Source organism: Myodes glareolus, chromosome 1 (genome assembly GCF_982192425.1).
Source record: "Myodes glareolus chromosome 1, mMyoGla1.1, whole genome shotgun sequence".
NCBI lineage: Eukaryota > Metazoa > Chordata > Mammalia > Rodentia > Cricetidae > Myodes > Myodes glareolus.
In genome coordinates, this window is record NC_142026.1 from 69,949,520 (window position 1) to 69,967,702 (window position 18,183).

Here is an 18,183-nt window from a genome sequence, read left to right on the forward strand (position 1 = left end):
AAAAGATGGGAGATATCAGTCTAGGGTCACTATGTGCTTGACATGGGATGACCTTGAGACAGTCTGTGTGCTCATAGTCTACAACTCTGCTGGATTAGCTTTCTTCTGATTTCATCCAGTTTCTGCCCTGAAATTAGCAGATAAAATGCTGTACTTTTTAATTTGATTGATTGGCACAAGATATAACTTGCACAAGACCTCCTAAGCCTACCTGGTCTGTCTTCTTATCTCTGATCCCCTGAACTTTCCTCCTCAGGACCCTGTCAGGGAACAACACCTGCTGACTCAGGACAGAGACTTTCCTTATTTGAATAGGAAGATGATCTTGGATTGGCCTTCTTTCTTCAAAGATGTTAACACTACAAACACCGACTCTCACATTCTCGCTCTAGTCCTCTCCTTCCACCCTTTCACCCCCTCTTTCTCTGTTATATTTTTCCAGCTGCTTTCGCAGATTCAGGATTGTGCAAGCATTGATAGTTTTGAACACTAAACTTTGTGGTACAATTTCTGACTCTCTCTTTAACTGATTTCTGATCTGTCTTGCTATCATTTCATGTTTTTTTTTATATTCCTGAGGTACTGACATAAAAATGTACCCTACAAAGTCATGCAAATAACTGCATGTGGGAAGATGGTTAATGTTTTCTAGCTATGTGATCCCAAACTACTTACAAACTTCAGATTCTTTATGTTCAAAAAAAAAAAATCAAAGACCCATGACAAGAAAACTTTTTCTCTCTCTTTTTAAATTAAGAAAATATGAACACATAAGGCTGTATTTTTTTAAAAAGTCAAACAAATGATAGTAATCACTTTTATCAGATTCAAATTTCAAGAATTTCTTACCAGTTTTTTTCTGATTTATATCAGTCTGTCTTTTGACATGCATTTATTCTTTTGATTCTTCTTGCTTACAGGTTTCTGTATCTCTGGGTATAGTGTTTAATTTCTATTTTTGTGTTTAATAGCTAGATTTCAGTAAGCAATTGAGTTTTTGTTGACATTAGTACACTCAATTCAAAATTGGAAGTATCTATTGGATATATTAGTTTAGAAAAAACATTTGAGGAACTGTGAAGACTATAAATCATTTGAGGAACTATGACAACTCCGAGTCCATAGTTCCATCCTTTTCTTTACTCCCACATTTGATAACCCACAGTGTGTATGATCATGGCATTATATCTTATTGATTGGGTAACTTGAGATAAGACAGCCATTTGGCCTAATGAGTCAATGATACAATTTGAGCTACTAAAAATTAATACACATTTAAATGTCTTCTTCCTGGTTGTACTGATGTGGTTAAATTTGTTTCTGTCAGGTGAAAAGAATATGGCTCCTGAGAATTTGTCAATGGGAATTTTGTTCTTTTTTCAGACAGCTGTGGGGATCTTTGGCAATTGGTCAATTCTTCTTCCTTATGTTGTGTCTGTATTCACTGGAAAAAGTCTGATGCCCAAAGACCAGATTTTGAAGCATCTGATTTTAGCCAATTCCTTGGTTATCATCTCAAGAGTAATTCCTCAAATAATGGTACAGCTGGGCTTGCAATTTCTCCTGGATGACCTGTTATGTAAACTTACTCTCTACAGTAACCGAGTGTCCCAGGGCATTTCCCTGCAATGCACCTGCCTCTTGAGCTGTTTCCAAGCAATCACAATCATCCCTAGCAACTCAAGATGGATGAAGCTGAAACACTCAGTCTCCAAGTACTTGGTTCAATCCTGCTCACTCAGCTGGCTTGTTCATCTGCTTCTAAATACCAAAACAGCTGTAGATGTGATTGGATCAGGTACTAACAAAAACTTCACCAAGAAAATCAAGTTGGGGTACTGCTCAGCATTTGTTTTTGGCAATTCTGTACCTGGGCTACATCTGTCCTTGCTGTGTTTCACTGATGGTCTGTGTTTGGGTCTTATGGTCTGGGCCAGTGTCTTCATGGTGAGTACCCTCTATAGGCACAAGAGTCAGCTACAGCACATCCACAGCACCCAGCATTCCCTCAGAGTCTCCCCTGAAGACAGAGCCACAAAAACCATCTTGATCCTTGTATGCACCTTTGTCCTCTCCTACTCAATGTCCTTCATATTAGTTATCTACACTGTGGTATTTGACAATCCAAGGCTGTGGATAATCAACATATTTACATTACTAGACACATGCTTCCCCACATTTTGTCCCTTCATCCTCATCCATAATAATAAGTCTGCCCTCAAGAATCATTTTCCCTGCTGTAGGAGATGGTAATTTAGCACGGTGACTTGTTTGTTGTCATAGATTCAAACATTCTTTCATCTATTATTGAACAATAGACTCACACATGACCAGCTGTTATTTAGCAAGTTAATGGCTATAAAAATTCAGATTGTCAGTTGTTACTGCTGTCATAAAGCTGTCTAAACAGTTCTATGATATTATGATATCTTTTTGTTTTCCTTTCAAAAGCTATGAAATTAGGGATCATCAAGTATTGATGATAATTTATACTTACAGATATCCAATCAGCTCTTGAGGTATTAATTTCTCCAAAGGCACAGCCTGGACTCTGGTCCCACTGCTGCAACTGAATGAGAGAACAGAAAGACGAAGGGAATGTAGACTTTGGCTTCACTGATGTTCTGCACCTGGTCTCTTGGCTTGTGGCTCGACTTTTAGGTTTCTCAATGGGAATATAAGTCAAGTGATGAATATTTGTTGTGCCTACTGTCTTCTCAGACTTCCAGAGACATCCCCAGCCATCCAAATCCTGCTGTGAACCATCGTCACCTCCTAATCAGTTGCTTACACCCTGGCATTCTTGACCATCCACGGCTTTGGAGGGTAAACTCTACATTTCTCCAGACATATCTACACGTGGTGTACCACTGTACTCATCAGTGCTGCCAGCTTTGTCTCCACACTCTCTTTCCCCTGACATGGAAAAGATAATACTTTTTATTTCTCAATATGCTGATTTCTGTTCTTGAATATATCCATATGTTCCTTTATTACTTGTGCAAGTCTAAGTCTCATTGTTGACCAGATAATATTAGGTAGCATGATGGTTAATGGTGATAGTCCACTTGACAGGATCTAGAATCACCTAAGAAGCAAACATCTGGACATGTTTTTGAGGCATTTTCTTAATTGGGTTAATGGAAATAGAGGACCCAATATTATTCTGCATAGCCATAAATTCTCTGATTAGATTCCTGAACTGAATGAAATGGGGAAACAGGTTGAGAACTGACATGCCTCTCTCCTTGCCATCTGACTGCAGATGCTACGTGTTTAGTTGCCTCAACTTCCTGATTCCATGATTCTTTGATGTGATGGACTGTGTGCTCACACTGAAAGCTAAAATAAGCCCCTCCCACCATAAGTTTTTGATCATTTTTTAGTCAAAACATTGAGAAATTCACTAAGACAACTGATTCAATAGCATCCTAAGTTAGAGTGATAAAATCATATGGGTCATTATAGTGGCTACAACACATTTAAATGGAGTTAAATTCTGAGGCTTTTTTCTTGCTTTTCACATTGTTGTGACATGAACATTGCAATGCCTGCTGGCAGATGATGGCAAGTACTAGAATTTGTGGGAAGCTGTCAGCTCAAGTTGAGCCCCCAGGGCTTACAACATTATGTAGAATGAGGTAAATATTTTTCTAACTTACATGATTAAGACATACTTAGAATTTTAGCTTTGTATATATATGAGAAAAAAGTGCATAATCTAGAGAAGACAACAGCTATTTCTTTTCCTCTTTTTATGATGCAAAAGAAATAAGAACTTAAATAAGGGCTAAGTTTATTTAAATTAGTGGTAATAAATAATTTTATCTATTATAAAACTGAAATTTTTCCTACCATGATTTTTTAAGATTTATGTAGTTCTAATCTAATCGTATCGTTTTCTGTTAGAGTATTTTTTCTTTATCAACTATTCCTTTTCACTAATTTATATGTTTCTGGTGGGAAATTGAAGCCTGTGTTTTTGTCTGAATAGTTGGACTATATAAAAAATGGGATAGGTTATAAAGATTATTCAGTGCCGTGATTTCACAGATACTAGAACTCTACATAGGGTGCATATCATTTAAAGATAATTTATTGAAAACTTGTGGCTCTCTGTCACAGTGTTGCAGTACAATAATTCCACCACTCTACAGACTGAGACAGGAGGATTGTTGTGAATCTGAGGTGAGCCTGGACAAGATAGAAAGTTTGAGGCTAGCCCAACCCACCTTGTGAGACCCAAGCAACTCAAACCAAACCAAAACATTAAAAAACAAACCACTATCACCACTACTATCACCACCAAAAATCAAGCAAAATAAGCTGTCTTAGTTAAATAAAAAGTTGGACTTAGTATTGCCAGTGTTCTTGTTTCCCCTCCAGAATGTGACAGAGAAAGAAAACTGGTACAGATCTGGAAGTTTCATCCCTACTGACTAACTTTCACAATGCAGAGGAGTTCTATTTACACTACTGAAGGAGAAACGTTAATCATCAATCAAGCATAGCTGTGACACTGTACACTGTAACAACAAATGGCTTTGTGAGACATGCTCACTGGTACAATAGTGGTACAAACATCATGTGAATAACCAATTACTTTCTGATTGAATTTAAGTTCTGCTCCAGAAGCTGAAACCCATGTCTGGCACCATTATTGGACCAAGAAACCATGGCTAGACAGGTCATAGGCCCTAAGAGAGAATCCAGTATATTTAATTTGCTAAATGGACATAGTGTTAGAGTGACTCCTAATGACTTGTCATACCCATAGATTAATGTATCTCTCAGTCCTCATCGGATAAGCTTTTATTTGCAGTTATGATTATTAACTTAGAGTGTGGGACCCTCACCCCTTATTCTCAAAGGGGCAAGAAGAAATTTCCTAGCAGAATATTTTCCCAGGAAGATAGTGACCTTGCCCTCTTCCACCCAGGACATTCTGAGCACAAGGTCACTTAGCTCAGCCCAGCCAGCCATCTGGTACAGACTGATAAAGATGGCCTAACTCAAGAACAGTGGCCTCTCTAAAAACAAGAAAAAAAGTGCTGACTTAACAGAATGCGAGGGAGCAAAAGTCCTTGTACCCATGCCAAAGCATCTTCAAAGATTCTCTTTGTAGTTATGCCTTTGAAAGCTTACCCCACAGAGGAGATACAACTCCTCTCTACCTTGTTGTAATGGGGATGGAGATGAGTTCCAAACATTTTTTTATTATGCTGATTAAACCTTGCTTATTACAGTTTGGGCTTCTCTGGTGGTCTCTCTCTGGGGATCGTGATCTGGGCACAACACTTAGAAATGCACAACTGTCCATGTGCTGAGAATAAGAAACTACATGATAAGGCTTGACCTGGAACAGTGTCTCTATTACATCTTCTCCTTGAAAGACGCATGAATTGTTGCAAAAAGAGCGTGGAAAGACTGTAGGAACTGGAGGTGGTAGATGACTACATGGAAACAGAATCTCCTGTGACAGCACATGTGAACTGCACAGTGGTTGTGGCAGCATGCACATAATCTGTGCAAGTCCAAGCCAGACCAAAATCCCATCATACAAATGGAGGTGGGCACTAAATCCTGCCTTAGCTGTGGAGTTATTGGCAATTGTTAGCTGTTGTGATAGGGAGGGACACAGTTCCTGGTACTCAGATTGCACTGCTGTGGAAGATCATGTATGCAAGAATATTTGGGCAGCACCCGTTGGTCTTGATAGATCTCTTTTTAAAACACAGAAAGTTCCTGGGTAGAGAATGGAGAGTGGATTTGGGAAGAATTGGGGGAGGAGTAAATATGATTAAAACAGCTTGCACCAACCTCTCAGAGAACTATTAAAAACTAAAAAAAAATATAGAGCTCAATGTTTACCGAAATGACGACTTTTTTCCTGAGATAGTCTGAGAAAAGAATAGACATTTGATTTCATTGTATTCCTCCTTTTTGCTGAAAACTTTGTCTTAGGTTTGTGGAGAGATCTCAATTTATTTTTCTTACACAAGATACACACACTGTACTTGTGTGTGGAAAATCCTGTTGCCTTCACTTCTCCACATAATATTAGTCAATAGTAAAAAAAAAAACCATCTACTTCTGAAGTATATGGATATGAATATTCACTCCTAAGAAAATGGACATGCTCCAGGGTTTCAGTAGCTCATAAATAACAGTTTTATATCAGATCAGCATTTAATAAATAAGCTCAAACCACAACAGTTTACCACAACAAATATTGATCCACTTTTCTAACTTTCCATCTACAGATAGAATATAAATTCAGGACTGTGGTCCTCAATTCTATGCCTTTACTCTGATTCCTCTTCCGTCCTTCCAAGAAACATGTGTGCATTCGTGTGGACACACACACACACACACAATATCTTTTTGTTCTATGTTTTTCAAGACAAGGTTTCTTTGTGTCACTCTGGCTGTCCTGAAACTCATTTTGTAGATCAAGTTGGCCTCAAACAGAGATCTGCCTTTCTCTGCCTCCTGAGTGCTGGGATTAAAGATCTGTGTCACCATGTCCAGCTAAAATGTTAGATAATAAAAAAGACCATCTTTTTACTCTCATCTACTTATTCAGACGTTTAAATTGTAGAATACTGTAAAACAATCCATTATCATTTCCCGTATACTCAGACAACCATCAATCTGGTTTGTGTCTTTGAATATGACTACTGCTTTGTCATGTAAGTAGAATTGTACAGTATTTTAGGTGTCTTATTGTACTTAACAGTTTCCTCATATTTGTTGGGTTCCTAGAGGACAGGCCTTTGCACCCCCACTTGATCTGTTTTACACTCCTGTGGTTGGTTGAAAACAGGAACAAAAACAGGAACAATCTATTATTTTCAGCAATGTTTCTAAGGATGTTTACCCCTAAGCCATTGAGTTACGATGATGAATTTCCTGCTGTTGCTGTCTTGGCCTCCCCTGCTGAGGACTATATATACTGTGAGAAAGTGGAATAAAGACTTGTCTGCAGAACCTGAAGTTGTGTTGTGTTGTGTCTTAATTCCGACGTCCCTTGCTCAGAAGAACGACAGTTGCCGTGCTGGTGCAGCAATATTAATCCACTTTTTAGCTTTGTTAGAACATCCTTTTGTGAAGAGAAATAATAGCTTTCTGCCCATCCATCCATCCATCCATCCATCCATCCATCCATCCATCCATCCATCCATCCATCTATCTATCTATCTATCTATCTATCTATCTATCTATCTATCTATCTATCTATCTTTCAGGAAAGCATTTCTCTGTGTAGCTCTGACTGTTCTGGAATTGATTCTGTAAACCAGGCTGGCTTCAAATGCACAGAGGTCTGCCTGCCTCTGCCTCTTGAGTGCTGGGCACTCAAAATGATCCATCTGCTAATGCCTTGTAAGTACTAGGATTAAAAGTACACACTATCTTTCCTGATACAACTTCGTATTTTTGAGTCAAATGCATATTAAAAAGGAATAAATCAACTCCATACACAATTGACAGTAGTTAAAATTGTATTATTGTGAAGAGTCAACAAGAATACAAATTAGTGAAAATCTATAAACGCTGCTGTTGGGAGTATAATTGGGATCATATAACCTTGAAAACAACACCTTCAGTACTCAGGGATTGTGGTGTGTATATGTGTTCGTCTGCCTGGGGATTGAATCTGGGCCTGTGTGTAATCTAACCAAACATTGTCACTTGAGTTAGATCTATGGCAGCAATTCTATTTTCTAAGTTTATATCTTCAAAATGACAGCGTGTCTGCTCCTAAGCACATTTACAAGAGTATCCGGACTTATAAGATAACTGTACACAGGAAGTTCACCACCAATTGTCCACATAAATAGTCTTATATTATGCAATGGCTGTAATCTTTCTAAATTATAAAGATGAACAAACTTCACCTTTGCAAAACATATGAATGGAGTTTTAAAAATCTTACTTGTAAGGAGGGAAACTCCAAAGATCATCAATTTGTCCTTGGAAGCTCCTAAATGTTGGTGTTCTTCAAATTTATGAATTCTCACAGGCTAATATTTACTGGGGAAGGACTTCAGGATGATCAAGACTTCAGACAAGCCACGTGATAGGTCCCCGATTTTTACATTGACCTCTGTGCTTTCTGTCCTACCTAGACAACATGTGTACTCCAAGGACACATGAAAAGAAAGGTTTTCCTCCAACCCTTCATGACTGGTTTTTTGAATTTGCTCATGTAATTGTTACCTTTTCACTGATACATAATCTGGTGAAAAGTTTTTAAATGTCACCCTCAATCCCTCATGTAGATGATGTCATAGATCCAGAGCTGGGTTGGATTTTATATCACAGATCTAGATCTCCATGTGACTCAGGGAACAACAAATCTCTAAACCAAGGTCTAGACTATGATCCCAATCACAGTACAGACTCAGACTCTCATTGAGTGTCTCACCACCCTGGTATCACAGAGCACAAACATGAGAATGCTTTCCTTCTAAACAAAGACTCAGGCAATCAGAAATTGGAGCTATAGATGGACCTGGGGACAGGGACCTTCTACTTAGTTTTGAATGCTATATATTTAAAAAGCTTTCATGTAAAATGGCAACTATTTCTAGTGTGGGATGGACTGGTTCTAGCCCACTGAACCCCACCAAACTCAGTTTCTGCCATAGGCTGTCAGAGATAATTATTGACACTACTCTTCATCAGGCTGAATCCTCTTTTGGTTGCTTATTTTCTTATCTTCTTCTCATCCCATATCTGTTGATGAAAAGAAAATAGTCTTGAAATTATATGCACAAATTATTTTTTGTATATACATTTATCATCATTTTCAATTATTTTACATAAAGTCTGTGAAAATGCTCCATTTTCAGCTTTCTTCTAAAATACTTTTATTAATTATTGGAGAATGTCATACAATGTATTTTGATTATTTTTACATCCTTTTCCAACTCCATCCAGATACATCCCTACCTCCTCCCTACTTTATCAACTTTATATATGTATGTATGTATGTATGCATTGTCATCTATCTTTCTCCCTCCCTCCCTCCCTCCCTCCCTCCCTCCCTCCCTCCCTCCCTCCCTCCCTCCCTCCCTCCCTCCCAGTCAAGTCCAATTTGTGCTGTCAAAATACTCCTGTATGTGAGGCCATCACCTAGCATGTGGTTGACCTATCAGTGGTCATAGCTTTAAAAAAAACCTTGACTCTCCCTCTCCCAGAGCTAGCACTGCTCATATCTCCTTAGCACAGGGTGGGAGAGATCATGCTCGCCTTTCTCCTTCGTGCTGAGATTTTGTGTGGATTGAGTTTGCTCTAGACTTGAGCATGCTCTCTCAACTTCTGTAAATTCATATATGTAAAGTCAACTTCCATGCTGTGTCCAGAAAGTAGTTTTCTTGTAGTCATTTACTACTTCGGACTTTTACAGTCTTTCTGTGTCCCCTTCTCTGAAGATCCTTGAGCTAGCTTGTAAGGTGATCCAATATAAAAATTCTGGTGGGAGGGGGGTAGTGTTAGAATGTGGAAATGGGAAGATAGATATGATTATATTTCACTGTGTAAAATGAATGAAAATCCTCAAACACAAAGAAAACTTTAAATTAAATAAAAAAAATGTACATACTTAGGAACATGGATTAGCCCCAATACCAGTCTTCCCAGTCTTTTCTTCTTCTTCTTCTTCTTCTTCTTCTTCTTCTTCTTCTTCTTCTTCTTCTTCTTCTTCTTCTTCTTCTTCTTCTTCTTCTTCTTCTTCTTCTTCTTTCTTCTTCTTTTCTCCTCCTCCTCCTTCTTCTCCTTCTTCTCCTTCTTCTGTTTGTAATACAGACTCTCACTGTGTAGTACATGCTAGCCTCAAACTCTTCATCCTCCAGATTCAGCTTTCAGAGTGTTAGGATTACAGATTTAGCACCATTCTGACCAGGTCTTCTTCCCCTGTGATCTCAGCATGAGCGTTCATGTAAAAGTATGCTTGTGATAAAGATTGACTTCAGTTACTTACGTGAAAAAAGCCTTTAAGAGTTATCAATTTCCTTCCATTTCAGTGTGAGGAAGGAGTGACTATTATTCTTAGACACTTACAGTTGATCAAGATCCTAAAAGTAATTTTTTCTTGGAGCCTAATGGAGAAAAGCTGATCACTGACTGATTATTAGTGAAATTTTTTTACGTCCCGATAAACCTCTCCACTGATACAATAATCCAAAGCAGACCAAATCAAACCAAACTAGAAAAAGCCCAGGTTTAATGGATGCCAGTCCTCCCAGGTGGCCTTCCAGTCCCCAGAGAAAAGATGGGAAGGAAGATCAGAAAAACCACCGAGAGGGGAAAGGAGAACCGGAAAGACCCTAGTCTATATGGGTGCACAGCTCCCTAGGCCTGGATGAGGGGGGAGGGCCTTGGACTTCCCACAGGGCAGAGTTCCCTGCCCTCTCTCAAGCAGGGTGGGAGAAGGAGGAGGGGGTGTGAGGCAGCAGGATGGGATTGGGACGAGGGAAGGAAGTGTAAATAATTGAATGGAAAAAGAAAAAGTAAAAGAAAAGAAAAGAAAAGGAAAGGAAAAGGAAAAGAAAAAAGAAAACTTACCAGCCCAGAGACACTCTGGGGTTTAATAGACATTAGTTTTCACCTTTGCAAGAACTTGGTTATCAACATATCATTCTAAGTGAGAATGACTTCAGAAATATGAATTGGGATCCCATGCTAGAGGGTTGTGATTATTAACATTTTTCTTTAGGCTATGTCTTATTATTTTTCTGGCAAGTGTGGAAAAGTATTATTAATATTTTTCTTTTCACCCAATAAAATCTATTTTCTTCATTAAAAAAAAAAAGAAATCATGTCTGGTAAAAACTAAAAGTCTCTAGAGCCTGTTTTAACCCCACACATTTTCAAGCATATTTTACAGGGCCACTCCTGCTGTCTGGGCCAAGACCAGAGGGTTCTCCAGGTAACACCAGCTCACCACTCCTGGGACTTTGTCATTGGTACCACCTCTCCAGGCTCAAATGGACATCCACCCAACAACTAAAACCTGGTTTTAAAGGGCATATCTGCCCTCTTGTCGCTCTTATTCACCCGTGCCTCTTCTGTCCCATTCTTTCTGGCAGTTAATGACCCTTCCCATGGCTAGCCCCATTCACAGGGCCAGTAATAACAATCTATTTTTTTCTCCTAGCAACGTGCCTTCTCATCTCCCTCAAGAAATAGATCTGGTTTAGAATTAAGTCAAGTTTTCTCCCATATTGTTGACGACTTTGATTACAGTGCTGGCTATCTAAGAATACAGATTTTCATCACTAAATATTTTGCTTTCTTTCCTTGTGCAGTCTAGTCCCTATCCTTCAGATGAGTTGCTTTCTACTCCCTTCAGATGAAGGAAATTATTGGCGTAATTTTTTAAGTCATGAACTCAGTTGTGCTTTTTGTGTCTAAAACCACACCCAGAATTGTGTCATATCCTGACATTTTTAATCTATGATATAACATGTTTAATATTTCCTCTTTCTCCTGTGCCTTTTCTCACTTTGTGTTGTGCTGCGTTGATCATTCCTTCTGAACAATATGTGTTTGTACACTGCTTTTGTGGTCCATGATCACACTCAGTCACGGAACATTTATTAACTGTGTATGTCACTGTGCACTAAACTTTCATGACTGGAAATGCTGAAGTATGAGACAGCATTCTTGAGTGACTTCCTAGACATAGATCTACCTCATGTAGCAAGGTTACATTTATGTAATGGTCCTTCAGGCCAGATCTTCCATCTTTTTCTGTCTGGTCTCCTCCTTTGTCTTCCACTCACCTTATCTACATTTCCCCCCTCTTTTCTCTCTGTGTATGTAGTTGATTACTCAAACATAAAACTTTTGGAGCCTTGATAGTATTCTGAAACCCATCTTTTTAATATAATTAGTAACAATATTTTAATTCTTCATTTGCCTTTATTTAAGTCTGTCTCCACCACCCATATTCATATGTGGACAGAGGCTAGATGAGGTATCAGATCCTCTGAAACTGGAGTTATAGGATATTGTAAGCCACCTGATATGGGTGCTGGGCACTGAGCTCAGGACTTCTGGAAAAAAAGCAAGTGCTCATAACCCCTGAGCCATCACTAATGTTCCTTATCTGATGATCTGTCTTAACATTTTATAACGTTTTGAAGCATTGTTGAGACAGGGATTTGCAGTTCATGCAACTATCCCAAGTCTTATGACATTATTTGGAATTTGGTCATCATTCTTCTGGGTAATCTGGACATACTTAGAAACTTAGAATTATATCTTTCCAGTGAAAATCCATCTCTGTCCTTAAGTAAAAGAGACAAAGATATATAAAGAGGTTGAATTACTTTAGGAATCAATGATAATGGACATTTAAAATTAGTACCAAGATATTAACAAGCTTGTCCTGTTGCATTTTTGAATTTACACAACATTTATGCCATCTCAAGTTTCCTGACATATATTTAAACTGATGTATTGATGTCACTGCTCAATGCTTTATTCCCGTTAATGTCTATGAGAAAATTATTTTTACATTAATTCCTATTGTGTATTGTTTAATTGATCATAATAGAAAAATTGTTAAGCCAGACTTTAAATTGAGCATTTAAAAGTATTTTTTACTGGGGCTGGAGAGGTGGTTTGGCAGGTAAGAATACTTACTGATATTCCAACAGACCTAAATTTAGTTCCGTGCACCCATATCAGATGGTTCATGACTGTCTGTAACTCCAGCTTCAAGGGATCTGAGCATCTTCTGGGCTTTGCATATATATGGCATGCATGCACAGAAACACAGGCACACACACCCATGCACGTCATTTAGAAACAAATCTTTAAAAAATAAACTTTTCTTAGCTTTAATTTCCCATCATATTGAATCCATGATTATTTTTGAATATTTATGGTCTTGATGAATATTATAGTTTTGTTCTGACTTTAACACAGATGAGAATCTTTTGGGGTAGCTGGCAATAAGTATTTTAATTCTTTTCACTTTATTTTTATGATGACAAATAATTTTCAAGTTTATTTCCTTTTTTTGTTTGTTTGCTATTTAAATACAAATCTAAGCCACAAAACAACCAAGACATTTTATCTCACAGTTACACCCTCCTGTCGGATCCTCCTCCAAGTCTGACCACTGGCCGGACCAGCAAGGGGTGTGGGGAAGACTTTCTTAGGTAGCACCAGCAAGGGGTGTGGGGAAGACTTTCTTAGGTAGCACCAGCAAGGGGTGTGGGGAAGACTTTCTTAGGTAGCACCAGCAAGGGGTGTGGGGAAGACTTTCTTAGGTAGCACCATCAAGGGGTGTGGGGAAGACTTTCTTAGGTAGCACCAGCAAGGGGTGTGGGGAAGACTTTCTTAGGTAGCACCATCAAGGGGTGTGGGGAAGACTTTCTTAGGCAGCACCAGCAAGGGGTGTGGGGAAGACTTTCTTAGGTAGCACCATCAAGAGGCTGGGGGATAATGAGAGGTGTTGGGGACAAGGGTAAGTTCTCATACCTAGCTCCAGAGCCCCAGCCCCAAGACTGAAGGAAACCACCTACTTCTGCTATCACAGGTTAAGAATGATCATGCTGATTCTCTGGCTGCCAGGCACCCTAGTGCCACACACATCTGATGCCTCCAGGGGTCCTGGGTTGCAGCATCTTCACAGGATACCAGGGATTCTGCCTTGGCAGCAGGTAGAGAACTTTCCATGCAGCAGAATCAGGGTTTCAGGTGGAAGTTGGAGGTGTGGGTAGGTGTGTATGGACTTAGTAATTTCTGGTCCCACTACAAAATCTTACTTTTGATTAGAAGAGTACCATCTCAAATCTTCTCTATACAAAGCCAAGCCAAAAAGATTAAAAAAAAAGTCATTTCACTCCTTTTAAAACCTATATACATATAAGTTGTTTTCTGTGTTTTTTCCATTTTTTTAATTTTTTTAAAAAACATTTTGTTGTTTTATTATTTTTTTAAAATAAATTCAGTGTTCACATTTCTATAAATAATTAATGCAGTTTCAGGAGACCTGCCCTGCTGGGGCAGAACAGTGCTTTTCCTGGCCTGCTTCTAGTCTGACTACCCACCCTGATGCTTTGAGGTGCCTGGAAAAGCCGAAAGCCCATGGAAGAGGTCTGTTCCCGGCAGGGCTTCCAAGCCTGGGGCTCGCTAAGCTTTGGAGAAAGCAGAGGGAAAGACCTGCGTACCGCAAAACTTTTGCTAAAAGATATTCACATACTTCAATGTGTACGCCTGTAAAGATGCTGAGAACAAGAGCTTGGAGACATCCTGCCCAGGCTGTGCGTGGGGGGTGGCAGCACCTTCACACCTGCTTGTCCTTGGACATAGGGTGCGGGGGAGTTCTGGCTTTCATCTTGGGCAGAGCCTGGCTTCCTAGTTCACGTTCCACTTCATTCTCTACACCTGTGCTGGCCGAGTCCTCGACTGTGTGGGAAGCACAAATGCTCAATTATATGCAAAAAGTACAAAAACAAGGAGAATATAAAAGTTTTGGTAATAAAAGGCCATCTGTTCAAGTCTACCTTGGAAACCTGTAACAGATATTTAAATACTACATGAAAAGGCATCTTTAATAGACTTTTAAAAAAACATCTGAAGTAATTAGCTAAGAATAAGTGTGTGTAAAAAAAATCATTTCCTTTTGAGCGCACTTTGTCCTTTGAAGAAGGTGGCAGGGTGGGCAGGGAGGCCACATGGTTAATGCTTCAGCCAAGGATAGGCCTCAATGGAGGCTTTGCTGGGGTCACCATAGTCCTACAGGAGCTCTTCCCCAGCTGCAATGCCGCGGGAGGCATGAGGATGAGGTGAGGCACGCCATCGATGTCATACAGTTTGGTCTGGCAATTCCCACACTTACTATGATCAATCAGCCTTCCCAGGCGATTAGTTTCTTGAGTGGTATCCACACAGTAGGTTTTGCTCAGATATTGAAAATAGTACATGTATCAGCGTGTGAAGGGGTCTTGTGCATAGAGCCTCCTGCTTCTTGGCGTTGGTGATCTCAATGAGGTCCCCATGGTATTCTAACACAAAGTCTCCCTGGGAGAACTGCTTGGAGGCGATTACACCCCGGCTTTTTCCATCAGTTAGATCAATCTTCCTGCCTGGCAAACACTGTATCTGTAGAATCACATGACAAGGGTGGAGGTTTGTGGAGGCTCTGCTGCTTCAGATTTTTGGTTTGGGAAAGGTGCCAGGGGACCTCTTCTGGTGTCTTTGATCTTTTGTTCATTGGACCTCACAGAGCTTCGGATCCTATTCCCAACATTTCTTTTCTCTTCTCGCTTCCTGTAGATTCCAGCTAATGGCTTCCCCTGGCATTTGACCTCGTGATGTGCAACTGAGTTCTCTTCCTGAAGAGGGGAGCGCATTCCAGAGCACTTGTTTGGACTCATGTAGGCATAGATCTTTGAGTGCCCTGCAAACACGTTCTCCTGCAGTCCAGCTAGACCCATGGCGCTGCGGCCCAGCTACCAGAGCCCGCTTCGCCCTTGGCCAGCAGCCGGCAGGGAGCCCACGCGCGCCGCAGCCAGGACCCGGTGTGAGGCCCAGGACGGTGCAGACAGGGGCCCAAAGATGAGAATCTTGATTCAATGTAATCCTCTGGAACAGTCTTTGCATCCTATCAGAATATTTTTTGTAAAAGCATTATTAAACAAATTCTGCAGTTTGCTTCTAGAATACCTAAGATATTTACATATCTCTGTACAAAACAGCCACAACAATGAACAGTGCAAAAATATGTATGACAAATATATTAAGATGAATGATTAGAACGTTAAAAATTTGAAAACATTAAACTTCATTCGTTTTATATAACAAGTACCACCAAGATTGATACAAAATATTTAATAATAAAATCAGCAAACTTTTAGACAATATTATTTTTATAAAATTTTTATAAAGTCAATGAATATGTGGCTATTTGACTTAAACTAATTAATTTTTTAGAATTATGGGTATGTGTGTGTGGGGGGGTATATGCAATTGAGTGCAGTGCCTGTGAAGGCCAGGAGGGGGCATCAGACCTCCTGGATCTGGTGTTACAGGTAGTGAGTTTCCTAATGTGGGTGTTGGAGACCCAACTCAGGTTCTCTGAAAGAGCAGTATGTGCTCTTAACAACTGAACTATATCACTCCAGACCCCTGTTTAATTTAATTTAATGAAATCAATGCTCTCTTTAACATTTACACCCTGGAACTGATGTCAGTGAATTTATCTTCCTTTACACATATAGGAAATTATTCCGGCCGGGCAGTGGTGGTGCACACCTTTAATCCCAGCACTCAGGAGGCAGAAACAGGCGGATCTCTGTGAGTTCGAGGCCAGCCTGGTCTACAAGAGCTAGGTACAGGACAGGTGCAAAGCTACAGAGAAAAACCAAACCCTGTCTCGAAAAACCAAAGGGGGAAAAAAAAGAAAGAAAAAGAAAAAAGAAAATGATTCCTGAGAATTTGGCAGTGGGGATCCTGTTTGTCGCCCGCACAGCTGTGAGAATCCTGTCAACTGGTTACCCTGACACATCATTTCATCTCTAAATCCACTGGAAAAAATCTGAAGTCTGAAAACTTGATCATAAGCAATTTAACATTTGCCTATTCCCTAACTATTATTTCGAGAGGAATTCCTCGTACCATGGCAGAGTTTGGGTTGAAACATTTCCTAATGACCTATTAATGACCCTGTTTGTGAACCTGTGGTCTATGTTAATCAAGTACCTGGGGTAGTTCCATGTATACCACTTGCCTCCTCAGCTGCTTCCAATCTATCACAATCAGCTCCAGAAACTGCAGGTGGATGAAGCTTACTTAAACACAGAGCCCTCAAATACATTGGCCTCTCCTGCTCACTCTGTTGGCATTTGCATCTGCCTTTAAACGTGATTCCCACGAGAGTGGCTGATTCTAAAGGCAGGAATGGACTAACAGATTCAGTTTAGATACTGGGCTGGCTTTGTTTCAGACACATTGCAACTCCACTGTGTATGTTTGTGCTCTACTTCACTGATGGTCTGTGTTTGGATCTTAAGGCTTGGGCTAGTGGTTCCATCCTCTACAGGCACACGAGTCAGGTGCTGTATCTTCACAGTTCCCCATATGCACATGGAGACTCCCCTGAGGCCTGAGCCACCCACTCCATCCGTATCCTAGTGTGCACATTTGCATTTCTACTCCTTGTCTTCCATTTTGATACTCTATACAGCATTCCTTGTTGTGTGCTGTTTTACTCTTTTAACTCTTAAGTCTTGACTTTTTGGAAGTTGCCCCACACAGCCCCCAAATAAATCACACATAGAGGCTTATTTTTAGTCATGAATGCCCAGACTTAGCTTAGCTTGTTTCTTGCCAGCTTTTTAAAAATTTCTCCCACCTATCTTTGGCCTTGGGGCTTTTCTCTTTCTCTATTCCTGTATCCCGTTTCTTTCCTTCTTACCCCATGTCTGGCTATGGAGCTGGGTGACTGGGCAGCTGGCCCCTGAGATCCTCCTTCCTCTCTCATTCCCTGATCCTTTTTTTTCTCTCCCAGATTTCTTCTCATATTTATCCTCTCTGCCTGTCAACCCTGCCTGTCCTTTCTCCTGTCTGACTATTGACCGTTCAGCTCTTTATTAGATCATCAGGTGTTTTAAACAGGCACAGTAACACAGCTTCACAGAGTTAAACAAATGCAACATAAACAAAAGAAACACACCTTAAAATAATATTCCCCGAGAATTCTTTGACAATCCTAAACTCTGGCTAATACATCTATATTTCTGGAAACATGTTTCCCTATATTAAGCCCCTTTGTCATCATCAATAATAACAATCCCGCCCCCTGGTTATATTTTACCTGCTGGGGGAAAAGATAATTTTCTCTGAATTTGTCCCAGTTTCTGGTGATGCATAATCTGTGATTAATTTACATGTTTCTTGGAAGCTAATCCTCATTGTGAACCAGACACATCAGGCAGTTCAGTGACATCATGCGTCTGATTGATCCAGTCATCCTGGCTTTTATTGAAGGGAGATATTGCATGGCATTAAGATGCAATGCCGATGTTCTCATGTATCTATAACAGAATAGCATTTCCATTTTACAGTTGGACAAGCTGAAGTTTAGGTCTGTGTTTTACTGCATACACAAGCCCAACTTTAGTCCTTAGTACTTTACATATGATCAAGCACGTTCAGAGTGCT

The 18,183-nt window shown here is 39.9% G+C and overlaps 2 pseudogenes; one reads left to right on the forward strand and one right to left on the reverse strand.

The window, feature by feature from the left end:
• Positions 1–1,302: 1,302 nt before the first annotated feature.
• LOC125395569 (vomeronasal type-1 receptor 4-like) lies at positions 1,303–2,283 on the forward strand (annotated as a pseudogene).
• Positions 2,284–14,700: 12,417 nt separating this feature from the next.
• LOC146895945 (N-lysine methyltransferase KMT5A pseudogene) lies at positions 14,701–17,503 on the reverse strand (annotated as a pseudogene).
• Between the last annotated feature and the right edge of the window lie 680 nt (positions 17,504–18,183).